At 37.9% G+C, this 23,932-nt stretch overlaps 1 protein-coding gene across 32 annotated transcripts in view; it reads right to left on the reverse strand.

Annotated features, from left to right (window-relative positions):
• The window catches only part of mical3a (microtubule associated monooxygenase, calponin and LIM domain containing 3a), a 116,308-nt gene that overhangs the window by 63,929 nt on the left and 28,447 nt on the right, over nucleotides 1-23,932 (reverse strand). For 30 of the 32 annotated variants that reach the window (XM_053499849.1, XM_053499822.1, XM_053499844.1 and 27 more), the window contains exon 1: nucleotides 19,663-19,824. The exons of the other annotated variants lie outside the window; for them this stretch is intronic. The gene's annotated coding sequence lies outside the window, so the exon portion shown is untranslated. Of the gene's footprint in view, nucleotides 1-19,662; nucleotides 19,825-23,932 lie in introns of those variants that run through there. 32 annotated transcript variants of the gene reach the window in all.

Genomic DNA, 23,932 nt, shown 5'->3' on the forward strand with positions numbered 1-23,932 from the left:
AAAGTGGAATGAAGACCTTTTCTGCATGAGCATAGCATAAGCATTAAATCATAAAGTTATACAGAGGACCGCAAGTCTGAAATCACTAAAATCAAAGTTTAATTTAAAGAAATTTTAAAAAGAGAGTTTTTGAAACATGAAAAAAGAAAAATCATGCAATGTCATACATTTTTAATAAGCATGTTCTGGACCATTTCTAGCTCAGAGTCCAAAGAGAAAAGAGCAGAAAGAAATGTTCCTTAACTTTCTAGTCGAATATTCTTACAATCAATAACCAATTATTTAAAAATAATTAATGATAACCAGACACATATTTTCCTCTTAATTTAAGTCTAATTTGAACAATTCTCATCGCACAAACCAGTGTTTCCCCTTTCGCTAAGAGAAGAGGGAGTGGATTGTGAATTTCGGTTAACACATTTTTAATCAGTTACATTTTTAACGGCAATTAATCGATTAATGATTAAGCATTTGATTGACCCCTTGCTGGGAGCAGCCGAAAGACCAACAACAGAAGAATATATTTAGGTATATCCACTAAATAAAAGTAGAAGTGCATTTATCAAAGAATAAATCTTTGCTGTACATGTGGGAGCATTACCAACAAAATAAGAGTCTTATGTACTAGGAACAGGAATCAAAAGGAATCACCTGATAGAATATCAAATACGATTTGTATTGCGATTCTTAAAATTGCAAGGTCGAATCCCGAGTGATGCCGTTGCCTCCGCAGCTGGGAAGGCTTGAGAAAGAGATGGTTGCCCAAGCTCTCGAGATGAGTGGCAATCTAACACTTTCACTTACCAATTATGAGCATCTGTAAGCCTATGCAAGCTAAAGGATTGGATACTGCCATCATCTGACTGTTTATGCCGCTCCCTAGCAAGGAGTCCGGTCACATGTCCTAAAGGAACCACAAAATAGCCTTTGCCCCTCACTGTTTGGTGGTTATAGGCTTGCTGGAAGACCTGCCCTTATGATAGGTGGGAAATGGCTACAAATTATTAATCAGAGGAGAACATCTAAACAAAAAAATCATGACGTGTAACTGAATAATTCCCCCCCTTATCTCTATTACGTACAGAAGGATATTAAGCAGAAGTATAGCAGAAGAACAAGATGTACAGCCATAACAGTAGAGTGTCAGATTTAGAAATACTAATGATTTCATGCCAATTTAACAAATAAAATCATGAATCATGAGTTTATGACCTAAGTAAAGTCAACACATCCACAACCAATCGTTTTTACGCCACACTTTGATTTAAAAAATGTCTTTGCCCCATATAGCAAACTCATGCAGCTTCGGATCAGAAGGAAGGAACTGATCATTAAAAATACTCCCACAGAGCTACTCTGAAGTCTGGTTATCATTATTAAACGTGCTCTAGGTGTGGTGCCCTCTCACAGCACAGGTTCAGAACAGAGGAAGCGCCATGTCACGACGATACGTCTCCAGCCAAGTTACAGTACTGGCCTGCTACACAAACCTGAGCACTTCCCGAACAGCAGCATGCTATAAGTGGAAACAGGTTTATATTCAGCTGCAATGTGGTGCAGTTCCCTTTTGCCGGAGTCACACATGGCATCTTACATTTCTGAGACTCACTTCTGAGACAGGCTTCACATTTACTATGTAAAGATTAACACATGACGTGGTGTGTGCATATGTATAGGAAAATAATCAACAAATGGAGTGGTGTGATGTAGCTCGAAGTCAGACAAAGATAATATTTCCAGCCCAAAGTTTATTATTTTATATTATTCATATTATTTATTGTTGATGCTGAAGTCTCCTTTTATTAGTCTTTAAATCCCCTTACACTTTGCAGTTCCCTATAGATTAGCTGTTACTATGGAAACAAGAGCATGTTCGAAAGAGCATAATAAAACAAACCCGCCAATCAGATTCCAGACAGTGTTGTGGATAGTGCATGATATTGTATAGGACAGTGGATAAGAGTGACACTGTGGAAATCTTATCAGTCTGAGAGGAAGACTTGAACGGACGTGATCGGTCTCAGAGGAGCGCAACAACAGTTAATGATGAAGTGAGTCAAAGCGGGAACAGGTAAAGGCACTATTTCCTACAAGCACCAACTCCTCCACCATGCCTCTCTCTCTCTCTCCGTCTGTCTCCCATATTTATGCATTTTCTAGCTTCCTCAAGACAGTATGTCATGTCCTACTCTAAAAATAGGCCAGATTCCGGGCGTCTGAATGGCCTGAATAGTATGCCACCCATTCCAGTTGCTTTATGTAGGAAGTCTTAGATGATGAGACGTACTGAAGAAAATGTGTACGAGCTTTCTACGTTTCTGAGTGTTGAAGGAGGAATGTGTTATATTGAACTCTCAGTAGCTACATTTATATATGGTCAACATTTTATCAACCTAATTAAAAACTTATTCAGATTAAAGATTCCAACTTTACATGGATGCTAATTGAGTCAAAAAAGTTGTTTTTTTTCTGGTTAGCTTAGGCTTCCCATCTTTTCCAATAAATCCCACCTTCTGCATTATGATTGGTTACAAGAATTCAGTCTCATCTGTGATTGGTTAGATGCTTTAGTACATGTGAACTTGCGAACCAATCAGTGCTCTTTTCTCAGCCAAAGACCCAGTAAGTAAAAAACTGAAGCAGCCGTTTAGCTCAGAGCATTTTCCCCATTTTTTGTTTAGCTTTTTTTAATTAATTTTTTTATAAGGATATATATACCTCAGGATTGACTGAAACTGAATCTGATTTTATTTTAAGCAACTATACAAATATGACTGAAGAAAAATATAAATAAAAATGGGTCAAACAGGCAAATTACCAGCACAGATACATACACATGATCTCGTGTTTTTATGGTTGTTTTTGGTTGTTTCTATAAGCAAAAAATTAATAATAATAATAATAATAATAATAATAATAATAATAATTTCATTATGAGTAGTTTAGCGTATAAAAGGTAGGTCTACTGTATAATTAGACCTAAAGATGACAAAATCTTTCTTAAAAAATAATAATAATCAGAAACTACTAAACATTTATGCGAGTATGCAAATGAACTTACAATAAAACTGAATTATAGCCTCACTATTTTCATAAATGTTTGTTGTGCATTTTTCTAAGGTGTATTCATAATTTATAAGAAGTGTTTAATATTATCATTTCATATATTAGATGCAGGTTTAGATTTGACTCATAATATTAGAATGCATCCAAACAATAATTTGTTTTCATGAGACATACAGAGAAAGAAAGAGATAGATAGATAGAGAGAGAAAGAGAGAGAGAGAGAGAGAGAGAGAGAGAGAGAGAGAGAGAGATTCAGTTGACGTCATCCCCACGGGAAGAAAAGTGGAGAGAAAAACAAAACATGGCTTATCGCTGCAGAGATCAGATGCGCATAAAACAGTAAATTATATACTAAAGGAATGTTTATATATACAGTAACTGATGATAATGATGATATCCCACCTAAACACCTGCAGGACATGGACAAAGTACTATAATGCAATTATATCCTACCTTTTTGTAACATCATTCCTATACTCTAATAGTGATATAATTTACCCTTCATGAAAGTAATGATAAATATCGTTTTACCTGACATACCTGAAAACCCAAACAGACAGTTTGATGTGTAATGTAGTGGTTAGCACTGTGGCCTCGCACCCCTAGAGACAAGGGTTCGATTCCTGCCTCGGGTCTGTGTGCATGGAGTTTGCATGTTCTCCCCGTGCTTGTTTCCAGACTAGACTACCTGGCCTTCCCAAATTGCCAGTAGTGCGTGTGTGTGTGTGTGTGTGTGTGTGTGTGTGTGTGTGTGTATAAAGTCTCTTAGGATAGACCCCAGGCCCTGTACAGGATAAGCAGTATAAATGAATGAATAATAATTGAACCAATTATGATACCAAAAATTGTATTTCAATAAAAAAGTTGTATATACAAAGTGAACTAAATCAGCAAGCCTGTATAATATAAACTGGAAGTGCTGCTTAGTTCCTATGGCAACATATGACTCATGGATTAATGTGCTCCATGTCAGTCTAAAGTTAAAGTTTAGGTCACTATAATTACACCCGAGTCTGGAAAACATCATGATTCCACTCTTAAAAAAAAGACGGGCCGTGCATATACATGTAAAAACAGCAGATATAGAAAAGTATAGATTTATTTGGGAATAAACTGCTTTGACACTTTAACACACTGCTGCTAACCTAGTGCAGATATTATTATATTTCTCCACTGTGCCTAGGAACACCTAGGATTAAATTATCCATTTGATATTTAATATAAAGTACTCTAAATACAATATAAGTTTGAATTTACTGTATGAAGTCACATGACCAATCAAATTGTTATGTTAAACTCGTTAAGCATCATGTTTCAGATTTCTTCTGTTACAACAGCCTCCAGTCATCAAGGAAGGCTTTCCAGAACACTTTAGAGCTTGGCTGCTTGAAGGTATACTCGTGTAACCACAAGAGCATCACCAAGGTCAGACAATGATGTCAGGTGACGAGGCCTGGGATGCATTCGGCATGCAGTCATCCCAAAGCTGTATAAGTGGGGTTGAGGTCAGGACTAGAGTTCTTCCACGCCGACGTCGTCAAACAACGTTTTTCTTCTTTGGGCTTTTTGTGCACAGGAGTATGGTCATGCTGAAACATGTTTAATGCCTGTAGTCCAAATAAAATCTTAATGCCATATCATAAAGACATTTCTGACAAGTTCACGACTCCAACTGTCTGGCTTTCTAGTAACTTTAATATAAAAAAGTTTAAAGCCTGGAGCCTATCCCAGGAGACTTCGCGCACAACTGGACTGGGTGCCAATCCATCACGAGGCGCGCGCACAAAAATCACACGTTACAGGCGACTTGGGAACACCAATTTGTCTAATCTGCATGTCTTTGGACTATGGGAGGAAACCAGAGCACCCAGAGGAAACCCACCAAGCACAGGGAGAATATGCCAACTCCATGCACAATGAAGGAGAGACTCGAACCCTCAACCATCATGTGGATCACAGTGCTAACCACTACGCCAACATGGCGTCTATTTAGAATCCAGTTAAATGTATAAACAGTAGGTCTGCATCTACAGAAAAATCGAGCTAAAAATAAATAAATAAATAAATAAATAAACATCAACTAAAACACATTTCATGTGAGGAAGCAAACGAGCTTCGGATGAAATTTAAATATTGCCGCACTATTTTCATAAATGTTTGTTGTTTGTGTTTCTAAAGTTAATTTATAATATTAATTGTGTGTATAATATTATAATTTCATGGATTAGATAAAGGTTTAGATTAGATTTATAATATTAGAATATATTTGAATACTAAATTGTTTTTATGTGAGAGAGAGAGAGAGAGAGAGAGAGAGAGATAATCAGTTTATGTCATTCCCAAGGGAAGGAAAGTGGAGAAAAAAACAAGACAGTGCAGAGATCAGATGCACTTTATACAGTAGATTATATACTAAAGGAATCCGTTGTAATGATTATATATACAGTAACTGATGATGACGATGATGATGATGATATCCCACCTAAACAGCTGCATGACATAGACAAAGTAGTATATTCCAATAATATATTTTGATTACACGACCTCGTCCTGTGCCATGGTTAAATATTGGCCTGAATTATCTTGACCAAATGATTTCCTTTTGTTGGAGGATCTGAATGGTGTGATTCATCAAAACCCCCTCAAACACACCCACTGGAATGTCTGAGATTAGTCAGTGTGACCCCAGCACACAATAAAACATTTAGTGATATGAGAGCACGTTAAAGGGATGTGCAACATCGATACTTTAGAAATGATTAACACATGATATATTGAGCATCTTGATCGTGCACTTCAACAGAAAACACCACTCCACAGACCAAAGAAATAAACGTCTGCTTATTCTAGAGACACTCACATCAGAGCGCTAGATTCTCCAAAGTCCTCAACGACGCTTCTTTCTGGAGAAACTGTTCATTTTGTTTGAGCATAAAACACGATCATGTCCACATTCGCAGCTTTGCTGTTTAAGCTCCAGTTCTTTTGTCCTTTTGTTCCATACCGATCCCAAGGCCTGCTTTCTCAATACTGAACCGGAGAGGCCTCACTAGGCTGTAAATCATATTCTAACACACTTCTCTGTCAGACGACAATGACGTCATCAACCTCTGCGGTGGTTTCTCCCACTCGGCAAGGTCACATGACCAGACTGACTGTTGTTGCTGTGGCAACAGCAGCAAAGGAGAATATATATCCCAAGATACGAGATGGAAGAAAAAATATCAGGGAAGAGTCTGGCAAGGAGGCGAAACGAGTGAAGAGGCCCACTTAACTTCCTCTTAAAAGATGCAAACAATTATAAAGGAAAAAAACTTAAAAATATTAAATCAAATTTAGTTCAGTTCAGCTATGTTCAGCCTTTATTCATCACATTACTGCATCTTTATTCTTTGCAGATCCCAGCTTTTTGCTAGTTACATGGGGTCAGAGCGCATTATATCGTGCTTCTGGATCAGAAAGGGTTAAGGGCCTTGCTCAACGGCCCGACAGTGACAACCTGAGGTAGGGCTCAAACAGTTATCCTTCCGATCAAAGCCTTAACACACTGAGCCACCACCGCCCCCAAATTATAAATAAACATCTTTAATGATATTTAACAAATACATTATTATTTACATTTCTTTACCTCTACTACACTGCTGGTATTTTATCCTAGTTTAAGATCTTTGTTGTTGTGCTATGGCTGCAAGCTTGAGAGGATGAATCCAAATTGAGGAATTCCCAGCTCGAGAAAAATACAACTTCAGTGGATCATCAAGCAGTAGGCCCAGCACATCCTCGGCACTGTTGGTGAGCTGAGCTCCAGCCACGCCGCTACCCTAAGATTAGATAAAATGGACGTCACAGACCTCAAATCCCAAATTGTCAAACTGCATCTCATAGCAATGCCTCAATAATCAAGTTTCGTTCGTTAAGAGTTACACAAAACTCGCTCTCAAATGGTTTCTCAGTGCATTTGAAATTCAAGCACAGCATGGACTTTGTACTTAACATCATTCGCACAGCATCATTCGTACTCAACAACCGTTTCATAAACCAGCGCACCTCTTTTCTCCATTTTACACCAAAAATTGTACCTCATGATCTCATACAGCTCACATGCTACCACACTAACACAGCAATGAGACGCAAGTTAACATTAAAATAGTCCAAACTTACAAACTTATAATAAGAAGAACAAATTTTTCCTAAATACATTTTTTATAAAAGCGGCATACAATGGACAAGAACACAGTTATGTGAAATGATGGGAATCACTAGTGATCACCCGATATGACATCACGATACCTAGATGTGGACTGAATATTGAGATTCTCTAAGTATCATGATTTTGTACATATCCTGATTCAGTATACTTTTTTTCAGTTTTGTTAAAGTTTTAAGGCCCTGAACCTTAAAAACTATTTTAACCAATTCTAGTTTTATACCATAGCTTTATTCACTGCCTCAAATCCCCCCAAATTCATGGAGCGCGAGCACCCGCATGAGTCCTAACTAAATCAACCCCCCCTGCATCTCTAATTATGAGAGCAAAAACTCTATTTACTTCTCTATACAATCCCCTGCTACACTAATGCACTTATCCTAGAATTTCACTAGTGCTTGGATATCATTAAGGTGGAACGTTTTCTCGGTACACCAGAGCCATGATCGGAGTGCCTGTTTTACATCACATCTAAAATGCTGGCCTCGTAGGAGCTCCTTAATCGACCCAACATGTGAAAATGGCTTGGAGCAAGGTCAGGACTGTATGGGAGATGTGCCAACAACTCCAAACTGAGTTCCTGTTATGTGCAAGTGGTGTTCATGCCTGACTGCAAGCTGGCAACAAGTTATCCATTGCTTTTTAAAGATCAGGCATTCCACTCGCTGAGTGTTCACAAGATTGCTGCAGTGGGCTCCAATCCGTTTAGACTTGAACACACCTCGTTTATATTATTTTTAATTATAAAGGTAATACATGGGATGAGTGAGTCATGACTTCATGCACCATCTCACTCAAGAGTTACCAATGATGCGTTACAAGTAGAGCAAGAATGATTTTTCACCCGCAACTGGCCTTTAGGTTGTTCTTGGCAGAAGAATAGAAACATTGATACGACTAATTATCGAACCAGCTGTTAACCAGCTGGTTTCCTTTTAACTTTAGAAAGACACACTGATTAAAATCTCTTAAAATTCTAAAAAGCTATTATTTTTGCTCGGGATTTAGGCTGTTGTGGTTCAAAAGTAACCAAACTGTTATGCATATTGTTAGTAAACTGATCAAGATCATTCTATTTTATGAAGTTATTCCAATACATACATTTTTAAATACAAACTTGTGATAATTATTTCACATCTCTCCCTTTTTGTTACATGGAATTTATGTGCTCAATGATGACAAATGCCTGTTTTTTCCCCCAGGGCATATGTACTTTATTAGACTACTATTGTTCTTTTAGTCAATAGAAAACAATTGTTAATCACAACTATATAACAATTAAGTCAATCAAAATTCCATAGCTGTTAAAACAAGTCTAAATCCCACAGCAGTTCATTCATCATTATGAACTTAAACACTCAGCCGGTAAAAGACATTTTTTCCAGATGTGTAACAACATGACATTAGCATTACTGGCATGAGAAAGGAAGTTGTGATCTTGGCACCTCAATGCTTCCATCAACAAGTCACCAAAACGAGCATGAGCAATCACATTTACACGTTGGCATGTGGAGAACAAAAAAAAAAAAATATTTTTTTTTTTAAGAAAAAAAAGTTAAACAATATTAAACTTTTTTTGCTATTCTCCCTCCTTTAGAAAAATTCAAGATCATCTGTTGCCTATAAAAGGAGCAGTATATTTTAAGGGGGCCCCAGTGCCAATATTAAGGACTATCCAGGCAAATATGGTAGCTTGAGAATGAAAAATAAAGTTGTAGGAATTAAAATGAAGAAAAGAATGTTGGATTTCTCCACAGATAGAGCAGGTTATATTTGCCACTATGCTGTCCAAAAAAAAAAAAAAAAAAAAAAAAGTGCTCGACCCTCCTGTTGTCCTATTTTCAGCAATATCCCCTGCTCCTAATATTAACTTATTATGAAAATCTAAATGTAAAAATCTATCAATCTAACTAAACCTGTACAAACACCAGAAATAAAATACACTGCTACTCAGTTCTCAATTCGGATTGTTTGAAACACTTTAGATCCTCTTCTGGCAGAGAATTTGTCTGCCATCTATGACAATAATTCTGGTTATAAGGCAAATCACAGGTTTATATTAATAAGCTCATGTTCCCATGGTAACAACTTGCGCAATAACAAATGAGCCACAAAAACAGATTTGAAAAGTGTTTTATAATTGACATGGTGTCACTTTCTGTAAAGTGTACAGTACCAGTCAGGAGTTTGGACACACCTTCCAATTTAATGTGTTTCTAATTTTTCTCAAGCTGCTTCTAAAATAAAACTGGAGACTGTAATAACATACAGTATACGGCATTGGGTAACTAAGTGACAAAAACACCAACAGTAAGTAGTTATTATAAGACATGAAGGTGAGCTGTTCTGGATTAGTTCTTGCAAGAAGAGTATTGTGTTAAGTGCATTTGCAAAACCCATCAAGCACCATGATGAAACTGGCTCTCATGAAGATCATCCCAGGAAAACAAGACTAAGACCTACCTCTGCTGCAGAGGAGACGTTCATTTAGAGTTACCGAAGTCAGAAATCACCAATTAACAAACAGCACCCCAGATCAGAGCCGTTATGAAGGATTTACAGATCAATATCAACTGTTTAAAGCAGATTATTAAATATTTTGGACGCCTTCACCATTGCTTTACAAAGTAGAAAGACATACAAATCAAGAAAGATCATAGAGTTAGTAAGTGTGTCCAGACTTTTGGTCCCCACAGCCATGTGTAAGCCATGGGTGCCCCAATTCTGTCATCAGTTTACTGATATATAATTATTGTATTCATTTTAATGTGTTTATGTTTTGTGATGGTATTGTTATTGTTAAATGGTGTATATGGAAGAAGTCTCCAGTGTCAGAGCATTGAAAAAACTGTACATTTATGACTTCCTGACAGGAAAATGCTTTTAGAATGAAGGGCTTGGTGCCATTTTCAGCATCACAGGAACTTGATAACCTGTGCTGTAATTAATATGGTGCTTGTGAAGGAACAACTATTCCTCCAGTATGTTATCAGCGGAACTAACCTTTTGCACAGGCATGTTAAAAACATTAAACATACTGTAGTTATAAACTGATAAAATTTATTGCATGTTGTTGGTAATAGTTAAATAAGCACCTTTCGAACAGTAACCGCTTTATTTTGAGCCGCATACTTGCATAGCTATTAGGCCGTTTAAAATTTTTTATTAATTTTTATTAGGAGACCTGCTGATAGCCATCAACTATACACCATCATGTTGTTTTTCTTTAGCTTGCAAATTAGTTTCACTTAAATATGGGTGTCATATACATTATGTGCCATGTCTAGTTTGTAAATGATCCTGTTAGGGTAAAGTAAAGAAACCCATTCTCTTTCATGCTAATGTATCCCATATATCCAGGATTTTTACTATTAACTTCAGATGTTGGCACATGTCTGGATGATATATGGATAATATACATATTATCCTGTATACAGGATCACACGGGTCCCGGAGCCTATCCCATGAGATCTTGGGCACGAGGCGAGGTACACCCTGGAGTGCCAATCCATTGCAGGGCAAACATACTTTCACACACAAATAATCACACACAATTTGGGAACGCCAATTAGCCTAATCTGCTTGTCTTTGGACTTTTGGAGGAAACCAGAGAACCCAGAGGTAACCCACCAAGCACAGGGAGAACATGCAAACTCCATGCACAAAGACATAAGGCAGGAATCGAACACAGACTGTACAGGTGCAAGGCGACAGTGCTAACCACTAAGCCACTGTGCCGCCTTTTAAGAATCAAATGTTTGCAAACACTAATTAAAACTAGCAATAGCAGTTCCAATTAGGCAACGTGAACCTTTGTAGGCCAGTCGAGAACCAATCGACTTAAAGGTGTTTGAGTTAATAAGCAGCAGTTGTGAATGCTACGGAAATGGACAGTGTGTTCCAACAGGAAAAGTTCAGCACAGAATAAAAGAAAAGAATTGGCAATGTTCAAGAGATGCAACTATGTGCCAAAAACAATTTCATCGCTCAACCTCAGAATCTCCCCAGATAAAACAACAATGCTCTGGAACAGAAAAAGTAACATTTGTACAAACAATGAACTCCGAATGCAATCCATAGAAGCGAGTTCCAACACCAACCGAGCAATGCATAACCAAAACAGATAGATAAGTACAGATAACTTTAGAACACAAGTGATGGTAAAGACAATAATCATCAAAGTTTCTTTCTACACTTTTTCCGCAGGAGTCAATATTTGAGCTAAGAAAAACACATACAGACACCTGGATGCTTGCAGAGGTGCCAAAAATAAGGGGGAAGTGTGGGAAGTGTGAACTCCATATCCTCTATGCTTAAAGCCAGTTGGTGATTTAACTATAATTTAACCGTAAGGATGCTGGAGGATGAAATGTGTTTAATTTTGTAAAGTGGACACTTATCTAGTTTTTTATTTTCTATGCAAATCGCTGTATAGTTACACCCACACACACTCATCCAGTGATTTTAAAGCCACAAGAACACTTGGAAGGAAGAAGTTGGTGGGCTGACTGCTCCGAATTTCCTTAAAGTGTGAAGGAATGTCTAAATGTGTGTGCATAGTGTCCTGCAATTGTCCTGGTAACAGACATAGGTGTTTTCCCCTCCCAGCGGTCCAGGAATAGGAGATTAGAGTCCTGATATAAACTACTTAATGAAGTTTAATCAATCAATATCATGTTGCTTAGTCCAGCTGTTTAATGTGAATAAACTTGTTCTTGTTTACACCATTAACCTAACGATTGTTACACTATGGCTTTATGGAATAACCATCATGAGACTAGGTCCTACCTTAAACCCGATACAAATGCATAGCAGTTATGTCTTATAAGGAAACCAGTAACAAGAGTGCTTAAAATGTTAACCACGTCATAAATCACCACCCACATAGCATACTGCCTGGCCAAAAATAACCACCGCTAAATAACATAACATGTAAAAATGATTCCTCATACATCCAGAACCACTATTTCGTAAGTTGAGTCCTGGGATATGCCTGTGCCATCAGGAAAGGAGATGTGATCCAGAGATGTGATATCCTGGTCCTGGTGACCTCATTTTATTGCCATATAACGTTGCTGAGTCTAGACCTGACCAGCTGAATCGACCCCAGATCATAACACATATTACGGGGGCTTGTACCGGCCTTACTGTATGTGCTTTTCTTCTCACCCTGATTCCCCAATCACGAAATACACAACCCGGTCAATCTAGATTAATTAGACGACTTAACCTTTTTCCAATGCCCTAAAGTGTAATCTTGATGCAGCAAAGAAATGGATGTTCTATCTTTGTTGATAAAAGGTAAAGGACATTTATCATAACTACAAAGTGCACCTACAGTACATGGCAGGAGTATTAATAAAATAGGCAATCAGTATAGAGGCAAGGATGGTGTATCTTATAAACTAAACATAATTTTAATTCTAAATAATATGATTATGGCTAAGTTTTTTAAAAAGCATCACAGCAACACAGAGGTCACTGTTGAACGGTAGAGAAAGCATTTTATTTACCACGATTTTAACTTTAGAATTGCATAAAATGCATAAACGTTCATTAGTAACATAAAAGGTTCTGGTACTTTTAATAAATGTCACGTATATCCGGATTGTTGGTGCATTCTGTTTTTTCGATGAAGTATTGAATTACTGTTGACATTATCCATCTTCAAATATGAAAAAGTCTACATGCATACAAGACACACCTTCCTCCCACATTCAACACATCCAAACACAGATATAATCCGCCACACTGCTGAGAATCCAGATAGGTTACTAGCCACACACACACACACACACACACACACAGCAGACACACCTCTCGGACAACACGCTGGGTGGAGCAGGCATTTGCTTACAAGGTAAATAAGCTAAGGAGATCCTGTGACCCAATACAGGCACCGTGCTGTGCAAGTTGGCAGTGGCTTACCTTCCACTTTAAAGCTTTTACTATCCAGAATAAAGCTCTTACTATGAAATGTCCGTATGACACAACATGCTTGTGAATGGAAGATATACATGGAGCTTAGGTTGAGAGCAAACAAGCGACTAAAACAAGATGTACTAAATTTACATCACTCTACAGTAAACTAGTGGACAAGTCATGAATCCATTAGTAAAAAAGAAAATTGTGCTTTGAATGGCCAGAAAAAAATGGATGTTGTCTAAAATAATATAATTAAGTATAATAATGGGTAGTGAGCCAAGTGCAGTAATACAAACAAATGAGTACATAAGCAGACATGAGGGCGACTCAGCCACATGAGCTATGAGCTTCTATCAGCTCCAATAACAGAGCAGTAATGCTTTGTCATTTTTTATTTTGTTCTTCTTGTCACTTGTAAACGATATTACTAGAGGCGTTTAAGACAAAGCGGGACTTTCCAGAAATTTCTCTTGAATGAAGGGTGTAAAACCGAAGACTTCCAACACAATGCGTTGAGACTCTTACAAGTCAAACAATAAAACAGTATAAATGTTTTAAAGAAAACTGTATATTCGTGACTGACTGTCCCGGCCAAGGTTGCTCAGATCCCATAAACGCTCTGCCTGATTGACAGATGACTTGTAGCCAGTGTGCGGAACACAAATAGACAGGAACTCAGCTAGGAGTTATTGCCACATCTCTGTACAGCCCTGACCTCGCTTCAAGACATTTCTACCAGTCTGGGCCATTAAAGGAGTTCCTGGGAGGCTAGGGTTTAAAATGTAAAGCAGGCACAAAATTAGGCTTTTCCCCTGCTATGGCATTCGATATTTGGATGATGTTCATGTTCATGAAGCTTCCTCTGTAATTCTGGTGGCCAAAAAAAAGAAGACTATTATAGCTTAATATGGTGCAATTTACTAAAACATGATCTATTACGATTTACTATTACGATTGATTTTTAAGATGTGTAAGCATAATTCGAGTATTGGAGAAAAACTCTTCCTGGCAGTTTTTCCACAGTTTGGGAAAAAAAAGAGTCACCAATTTTTAAAAAACAACATTTAAGTATGTTATTACTGCATGTTATTAGTGGGAAATTAAAGAAAGATAGTTTAACTCAGCATTGCCAACATGACCACTTAAAAGTATTCAACATTTAAACATAATTTTGTTTTAAAAAAAAAAAAAAAAGGAAAAAAAGAAGTACCCCGCCTTCAAATTTCATTGTAACCCCCTGGCTCTTCAGACGCCAACACACAAACAAGCTGCAGAAATTCCAGACTCTGTACTGCACATAATGAACTGTAGCTAGCACGTGGTGTTAGGGCTTGCAGAATGACTGCGCTGTCTGCTCGCTCCAGTCCAAGGTTCAACCCTCAATTCCGGATACAAGCGCTTGCACGTGCAGCACCCTCTGGGACTGAAAAAACATGCACCGATTACATCATTCGCACCCATCTAGAACGTCTAGAGACTGGAACTGGGAGTTACGTGCGACTTCATGCAAAAGGGCTATCTTGTGATAGGACAGGCAGATAGCAGACAGTGGTAAACACATGGCGCGATCAAAGATTAGGCTTCGATTACTCTGATAAACTTCTTTGTAAAGTTACGCGAATGTAAATCAAATGCAAATCCAGACGCAAAGACAATCCAGAAGGCATCAGGTGAGCGGAGACTGTTGTCTGTTATCTCAGATTTTTTACATTCCAAGAGTGAATGTCACATTTTTGTTAAGATATCAAAAGAAATTACAATTGAATCAAGCAGGTGTATTTAAAAGATTTTACCAGGAATGTACAAACCCCGTTTACATTAGATGCTTTTACATGGACCCTCACATCCCATTAATAATTGGAGTAACAGCTTCGGTATAAAAGTGCATCATGTAAAATCCTGATCAGAATTAAATTTCAATCAGAATGAGAAGGGAATGTATAAACCTTAAATAATCTGTTCAGTAGATAAATATCAAGCAGGTAAACACCTGATCCTAGTGTCAGAACAAATATATTTACCCCACATGGAAGTAAGCTTTAGTGATGAAATGGGTTTCTGAGTTTCCACTTGTCTTTACTTTCTTCCGCTGCATCTCTGGCTGAGGAAAGAACCATACTTGGCTGACCGTTTCATAAGCAGTAAAACATCCAACTAATCACATAGAGACTGAATTCTCTTAACCAATCAATCATAACACAGAAGGCGGGATTTACCAGAAACCTAACGTACACTCAAGCTGAAGAAAAATTTTCCTTGTTCTGTCTAATCAACCACTTTATGCATGTCTAAAAAATTATACCTTGATTAAATGGCTTTGACCATATCAGTCTGAATCATTAATCAGAGTAACTGCAACTTGTCAATATCAAACTCTTTCAGTTGAGAGCTTCAGTCAATATACTCTTGAGGGAAAAAAGTTTCATCAGGATTGCCCATCTGGAGGAAACCCTTCATATATGATATGATATTAAAATATCATTGCCTAGTAACCTCTTCAGAAAGTTTTTAATAATTTAAACAAGCCAATGAAAATCGTCTTTTCTAATCACAGGATTCGTTTCTCTCTCTCCTATACCCTTTTCCCACCAAAGTGAACCAGGTGCTAGCTCATGTCTAATGCTAGTGCTTGTTCAATAATGAACCACCTTAGAACTGGCTTTGGTTTATTTTTTTCCATGGACCAGAGAGTCATGTCATGACGTCACTGTATACATTGTGTGCACCTCAACTTTTCTAGCAATGCTAATGGCAATGCTAGCAACAAAACAAACAAACAAACAAAAAAAGCACACAACAACAAGGACGAACTTCAACCTGACTTGGCAAACAGTTCTCCTGGCATCATCAGTACTGTACTAAAAAACTTTTGACCTGAATATTGAGTCAATTTTTTAAAGATGATAATCTTTATTTTACAAATTCTTTAACATCGTCTAGCCTGGACGTTTCCCAAACCCTGGTGCATGCTTTCACAGCCTTACACGGATAACTAAAATTCCTTTTCACTTGAATTTCTGGCAAGGCCTTTAAACTGCACCAAACCCAAAAGTACTCACTGTGAGTGTGTGTGTGTGTGTGTGTGTATCAGCGAAGTGCTTCCTTAGTTCCCACTGATTAAAACCATCACAGCACCATAGAAATAAACAGTCTGCCCTTTTTATTACTCCCATTTGTTGTGGCTAAACGTTTAGCCAACAAACTGCCTCTCTGTGCTCTGCGTTCATGACGCTTCTGTAATAAGCTTTTTGGCATGGGAGACAGTAAAGCGTTCGAAAATCCGTTGGCCGCGATGGATTCCTGAGGCTACGGTAACCAAACAATAACAGACACAGGTTGAACACGCTTCCTTTTATGGTGAGTTCAGTGCCTAAATTCTGAGTGCTCTCTCTCTCTCTCTCTCACACACACACACACACACACACACACACACACACACACTGGCACACTGCACAGTCTAGGTTAGCCCTTATTTCTGTACTACTTTTACTCCTGTACTAACAAGCATGAACCAGCTGCTCTTTTTACTACCAGTGTTTATTTTTAGTTGTTTTTTTTTTCTCTACTTCCCCACTGTATGGGTGGGTAAACACGGCATCAACATCATGAGGAAATACTTTTCTTTTCATGCTTTTCTGCACGTGCTATTTTCAGGAGAATTACTGACCGACAGAACTTTTCACAAAAGAGAAATTTCAACCAAACAAGCAGCCAGAAAACAACTAATGATGTCATACCATCATTTAAACCTGCTGAGAAACATGCAGTCGAAAAGAAGCCCATTATATCATTGTTTTATTGCTCACTTTCTCAGTGCCAGTATCGGTCCTTTAAGGATAAATAACATTTCTAGAAAACAAGTATTTTTGCACATTTTATGTTGATAAAAATGTGCTGTTAAATTTTTCTGCTGGGATTTTTATATACATTAACAGTACAGTGCAAATAACAGCTGTAGAGCAACAATGTCTCTCAATGACAAAAGTCAAAATCAAACAAAGTCAATAATCTGTGTGATGACCCTGTGCTTGAAATATAGTCTCAGGTCCAATTTGCACAGATTTATAGGAAAATTTGTTGAACACTACGAGAAAATCCTGCAGAATAAGCTAGAATCCTTTTGAGAATTCACATGCCCAAAAAAATAAGTTTTTTTTTTCTTCAAACATAATGAAATTAAATTAATGTTTGTTTTTTTGTTTTTTGTTTTTTTGTTTTGGGGGGGGGGGGGGGGGATCAAAATCTTTTGAGTTTGGGTCAAAAGGGAAAAAAAACAGGGGGGCTAAAACTTTTGCACAGTACTGGTAAAGAACCATATTTGGAAAACATAATAAAACTAACATTTAACAATCAGAAATAGTTTTTGTACTGACTTAATGATTAAGTCATAAAATAAACATGTTTGTACAAAAAAACAAACTAAAAAAAAAACACAGGGTTGCTAAAACTTTTGCACAGTACTGATGAAGAACCATATTTGGTAACTTCACTGACCTTGATTTGCAGCATAAAAATGAAAATGAAGAAAATTTTTGGAATAATCACAAAATGTCTTGGGTAAATGCTTTATAAATTAAGCCTTTTTGAAATTGTGACATGCTGCACGTTTAAAACATTCTCCCTTTATATGCAACGTAGAACTTATTATCTGTTATCATGACCAAGTTCCTTAATATTGATATTTGTGCCGTACTTCTCAACCCCACTCCAGATCAGTGTAACACTATCCCAGAGCCCCCTCTATGCCTAGTAACCGGGTCATGAAAATAAATAGCCCCTCTTTCTCACACATCAGGGCCGTTCAAGAGAAGTCAGACATCTAATCTCACCCTGGCCTTTTCAGCTACTATAATCAACTGTTTAAGCTGAGTCAGCAGGAAAAGCCCTTCCTTTTTATTCTTTCCCCCGTCTCTCCCAGCAAACTGATTCTGAATATGAGGGAATGTCCTTTGGCTAAGTCTCCCTTTTCCGGACTTAAATAACAGCTCTCTGGTTAACAGCGAGGTTCGATTTCACATTTAATTGAATATCCTGTGTTTTAATCTGCTGCGCTTCTGAGAACCAGTTTACAGGCAAATCTTTAAAACGTGTCTAAACATAAACCCAGTGCTCTGGTGAACAAAATACTAAAACTTAAAAGAAAAGTCCACACTGAGCGACTTGCATATCGCTTGTTTTATTATTCTAAGTAATATATAAGCATCCAAAGCTCATAATACTGCACTGAAATTCCAAGATGAATATAGTGTAACTTCTTTCAATACATATCGCACAATACCTGCAAAGAGACCACCTACAGTACAGTAGGATTTGATTCTTTGCTTCATCTTTAAATGTGATGAAAAGCAAGTGATGCAGCAGCACGTCTTTCCAGCATTGCATAATGACACTTTAACACAAGTGTTATGTCCTCCGGTGATGTCTCACATAATGCAGCATCAGACAACGAATTAGCACTTAAATCAATGATGCATATAAATTATACATCACTCTCACTTACTATATCGCTTTACCCTGTTTATAGGGTCGCGGGGGACCTGAAGTCTATACCAGGAGACTTAGGGCACAAGGAAGAGTACATTGCAGGGCACTCATTCACACACTATGGGGCTAATTTGGGAAAGCCTACTGCATGTCTTTTAGGACTGAGGAGGGTAACAAGAGTTCCCGGAGGAAACCCACCGAGCACGGGAAGAACATGCAAACTCCATGCACACAGACCCGACGCAGGAATCGAACCCGGACCCTGGAGGTGCAAAGTAACAGTGCTAACCACCATATATATTTCATAATGCCATTTTTCTTTAGCATTGCTGACTATATGCTCCTGTAAACAAACAAACAAACAAACTCCCAATCTATTCAGTCTATAGTGCACATATGCATGCAAAAGTTGTCTCAAAAGTTTATACACCCTATTTCTGTTTGGAACTACAAGACAACCATGACAAAAAAAAAAGTTTGGTTTGATTTGTGTGTTTAGTTGCAGATCTGGCAGATCTCTAACTCACACACCATCATCCTTATCTGACATGGCGCGCACATACATACACACACACACACACACACACAGTGTAACATGAGACAAACAAAGGTTATACCACAGTCAGAGGATCACATGTTTGTTTGTGTACTCTGTAAGAAAACGCACAAGATTATACGTGTACATGATTTAAAAAAAGAAAGAAAGAGGCAGAGCACCTTATGAAACCTGAAAGAGCTCATGTCCTGCTGGGGACCATCTGAGCATGCTCAACAACATGAGCTCTTTAGAATCAAAATAGTGCTTATTTCACTAATCACTGATTAACACCTAACATCAGTTATCTACATAATAACCCCGATCGCATGATGTCCTGTATATATATATATATATACACACATATAAAACCAAGCCCATGCACAGATGTCACACCAGCGTGACGAGTTTGAATTGTCTGATCGAGCTCTTTCCCAACGCTTACCTTTACAGATCGTGTAAAAAACCACACACGCTTCGGCCTTGACACGTGATCAAACAACGGCCTTAATTAATCCATGACACGTAAAATAAATATCCACTGATCATCTTGAACAGGTTTGATCGCGCTAGATCATAAAACCTCTTGGACGCGTTCACATTCATACTGAAGGCGCTCATGGACTCGCCGAGGCGCCGAAGGACGAAACTCCACGAGAAACAAGGATGGGGGTGTTGATCAGCCTGCGCGAGCGTGTTTATCGCGTAAAGTGCACTAGTTCATACGCGCAAAACTACACGAATCATTTAATTACAACAAATGAACCGTCGCTACTGCTCGGTATTTCTGAACAAACGCAAACCGAATGCAGACAGAAATGAATTCCTCTGTTCCCCCCCCACGAAGTGGATCGTCCATCACCTCGGTTTTTAATCCTATTGGTTTTTCCCGATGACGTCACCACGGGCGGTTACTGAAAAGCCTGCATGTCCAGTGTAGGGTTTTTGGTGAACAGGGTGTTACTGGTTTAAGTAACCGGTTTGATTGTACAGTAGTGTACTTTTTTATTTCTTATTTCAAAGGGTTTTCTCCCTCTCTCTCTCTCTCTCTCTCTCTTTTTTATTTAAAGTCTAACAACCAAAGCATTCCTTTTTGTTAAAACTACCTTCATCAAATGAGCTAAACCTGTGGGCTGAATGTAAGGTATGAACCACGTTAAAGGGAGAGATCATGCGCTGATGGAAAACTAATCAACACTGGGATGATGTGATGTGATCCGTTCCAGCGGTTAGCACTGCTCCCTCACACTTCCACACTTGGGGGTTTCTTCTTCTTCTCCTTTGTTGTCTAACAGCGGTTGTAATCTCGTCCCGCCAACTGTAGGTCTCTCACAACTCTCACTCTCCCTCATCCAGCCTTCCTTAAAATGTCTAATGCATCCTTTACTGATCTTGTCTTGACTTGTTATATGTCGCCCGCTTTATCCCGCACTTCCACACACTCTTTCTTCTCGACACGTTTCTCTCTCAGTACTGTACCTCTCAGCATCTGGATGGAATTCAGTAAGTTGCATCAACGCCACCTATACTATAGATCTTTCTCCCCAGCCTCCCTGTCCTTTAAAGTAAATTTTCATTAAGTGCTTCCTTCCCTGATCATTGCCCCCCCCCCCCTCCCCCTTCTAAAAGACTTCCAGCATTACCATCTATTCCCTCTAGTTCTTGGAGCAGTGCCACCATATCAAGCCTCTCCTGCATACTGTATTTCCCGCACAAGACCAATACATGCTCCACAGTCTCACTTTCCTGGCATCCCCAAAGAGTCCTGTTGGGTGGTTACCTACTATAAATAGAATGTTATTAAGGTAGCTGTGTCCAACTGATTCTCGCAGTGGAAGTTGCAAGTTCTCACTGTTTATCGTCGGTTACCTCTCCAAGTAAAAAGATGCATTTTGTAATCTGATTGGCATTTCCAAATTTCCAAATCCAAGGTGTATGGGTACACTCTCAATGAAACGTTTGTACACACCTTCTAATTCCCTCACTGACTGTTGTTGTTGTTACTTAAATACTTAAACCAAAAAAAAAAAATTTTTTATCAAAAATGTATAAAATAAACCAAAACTTTTAACTGGTACTGTAGGTGTGCGCTTGTGCCCTGAGGTTGGTTGGCACCCCATCCAGGGTGTGTTCCCTGCCCTGTGCCCTGAGTGCCTGGGGATATGCTACAGTCTCTACACAGGGTACGCTATATAGACAATAAATGAATGTGTATATTTAAATTCCTAGTTATTTTAACAACATATTTAAAGTACTCTATCACTCTTACATCATACATCCTCTTCTAATCAGCTGAACCTATCTTGAGCCTAACACACACATGACAAAACACACCTTGTCATGTTAGAGATACTAGAAAGCACAATACAAAGTCCTCTGTCATGAAGATCTTCCCACTGCATTAAATCAGTTGACATTTACAAACCCCTGACATTGCAGACATTCTTTCAAAAATGTTACAGCCTTATTAAAAGGTTCATTAAATCAGTTTTTATAAATAACTACACGTTTACTAATAGTGATGTTGGTCACTTTGGTAGGAGGTGTCATGCTTATACTGTATCTCTAAAGTCCATGGCTCATGGAGTGTCTTGATTTTTTTTAGAATTTTCTGATTACAAACTTTTGAACATTGCAACATTAAGCTTTTTAAAAAAAACATGTAGTCAATGGACTAAAAGCATTTTGTCTTAAACAATAAGTGGTGAGTTATCGTAGTTGGCTGTGTGCCATTTCAGTCAAACAGTGACTGAGTGAAATTAGGTGGTTCCTGACCACACTGATTAAAGACACATACCAGACCAGGCTTTCTAGTAAAAACCTTTTAGGCTAAACAGAAATTAGAAGTCATGTACTGTGTACAGATCGTTTGCGAGGTGTATTAACAATGGTATTGCAGCAGAGCTTGTTGCGTGTGTGTCTGTTGTCAGTTGCACTCACGCTCCAGACTCTACGTGAGGTTGAATGTCAACCAAATGTTTTCCAGAACAATGTAGAAAGGGAACATTAACTGTTCCACCCAGCAACTGGTACAAAATAATGAGGGACACTGAACCAGAACGACCTCAGTGATTACATCCAGTGTCATAGGGAGATAAACGAGATGTGACCGAGGATGTGCAATAACCTTTTATCAATCCCTGTCTTTTTTTTGTTTATTCATATAAAGTATGCTCTTTAATAATATACAGTAAATCAAGAAAAGTCAATAGCACAGTGAACACTATTTCCTGCAAAGACCTCGATTATAAACTAAAGTCAACACTGTATGAAAAAGGTCAACATTTATGTGTTGCTTTAAAAGCAAAGAGAAATACATTATAGTGTGACGCGGTAATTATGAAACAGGGGTTACTGCCCTAAATAACAACAAACCATTACACAAGACCTGAATATGCCTGAGAGCATCCAAGTCAAAAGCTGAGGTCATAAAGTTGGCTCTGAATGCAAGACAATTTCACGACACCAGCTATTTTTCTCATAAGTCTGTTAAAGAGCATACACGAATCTGCTCTTGAACATGACTGAAAGTTCCAAACATTAGATTAAAAAGTTTAAAATATCCTATTATCTATATGCATTAGTGGTTCAAAGGATGTAGAGTGGATGTACACTCCAAGCCGCACAAGAGGTGTTGCATCAACACTATCAGCACAGTTTTACTGTTCTAATCGCCCAACACGCCCACACTCACACTCCTGAGCACACGAGATAATTAGTCAAAACTTTGCTGGGATATCTGGACAGACAAATGAAGTCTCAGAAACAAATAAAATATATCACATAACAGTGTTTGACAACCACATCAGCTGTCTGAGATAAATGAATGTACTGTATAAAAGATAATCAAGGAGTTGTTTATGGAATAAAACACTCATGATATGACGTTCTAAAATAATTCATTCAATTTCATATAACAGCTCATTGTAAATTATCTAATGCATTTATTCAAAATAGAATACCATACTATTTCTAGTTAGATTTAAAACAAGTAAGTCCTTTTAAACACAACTTCTATGCATAGCTATAAACAAACATACTGTAGCCTTTCATGTTACCAAGAAAAGAAAAAAAAAAGAAAAAAAAATTTTCAAGGAAAAATGCAACGCTCTGAGAATGGAGACTCCTTTAATGAATATAAAATAATAATAATAATAATAATAATAATAATAATAATAATGCGTTCTTTTGTTCTTAAAATACATAGCATTTTTGCTGAATAATATAATTTGCCTAGATTAAATTATATTAAGTATTCACATGACCCTGTAAATAAACTGTAACGTGTTAAAATAAGTGCAGAGGTGGCACGGTGGTGTAGAGGTTAGCACTGTGGCCTCAGGTCGTCTCCTGCTTTCTGGTCTGTGTGCATGTAGTTTGCAGGATCTCCCCATGCGTGATGGGTTTCCTTGGGGTACTTTGGTTTCCTCCCACAGTTCAAAGACATGCAGGGTGGGCTAAAGTGCATTCCCAAATTGTCCCCAGTGTTTAAGTGAGTGAGCATCATGCCCTAACGTCCCATTAGATTGGTAGAATGTACAGGATAAGCAGTATAGAGAGAGAGTGAAAGAGAACAAACTGCATTAATATAAACTGCAAACTGTGCTGTGCTATAAAATCTGTCTAAATAAAGAAGTATATTTATTTATTTATTTGCAGAGTCATAAGCATCTATTTGAAAAAAAAAATACCTGTAGGCCTATCTTTATTTTTAG

The sequence above is a fragment of the Clarias gariepinus genome, chromosome 7, assembly GCF_024256425.1.
Source record: "Clarias gariepinus isolate MV-2021 ecotype Netherlands chromosome 7, CGAR_prim_01v2, whole genome shotgun sequence".
NCBI lineage: Eukaryota > Metazoa > Chordata > Actinopteri > Siluriformes > Clariidae > Clarias > Clarias gariepinus.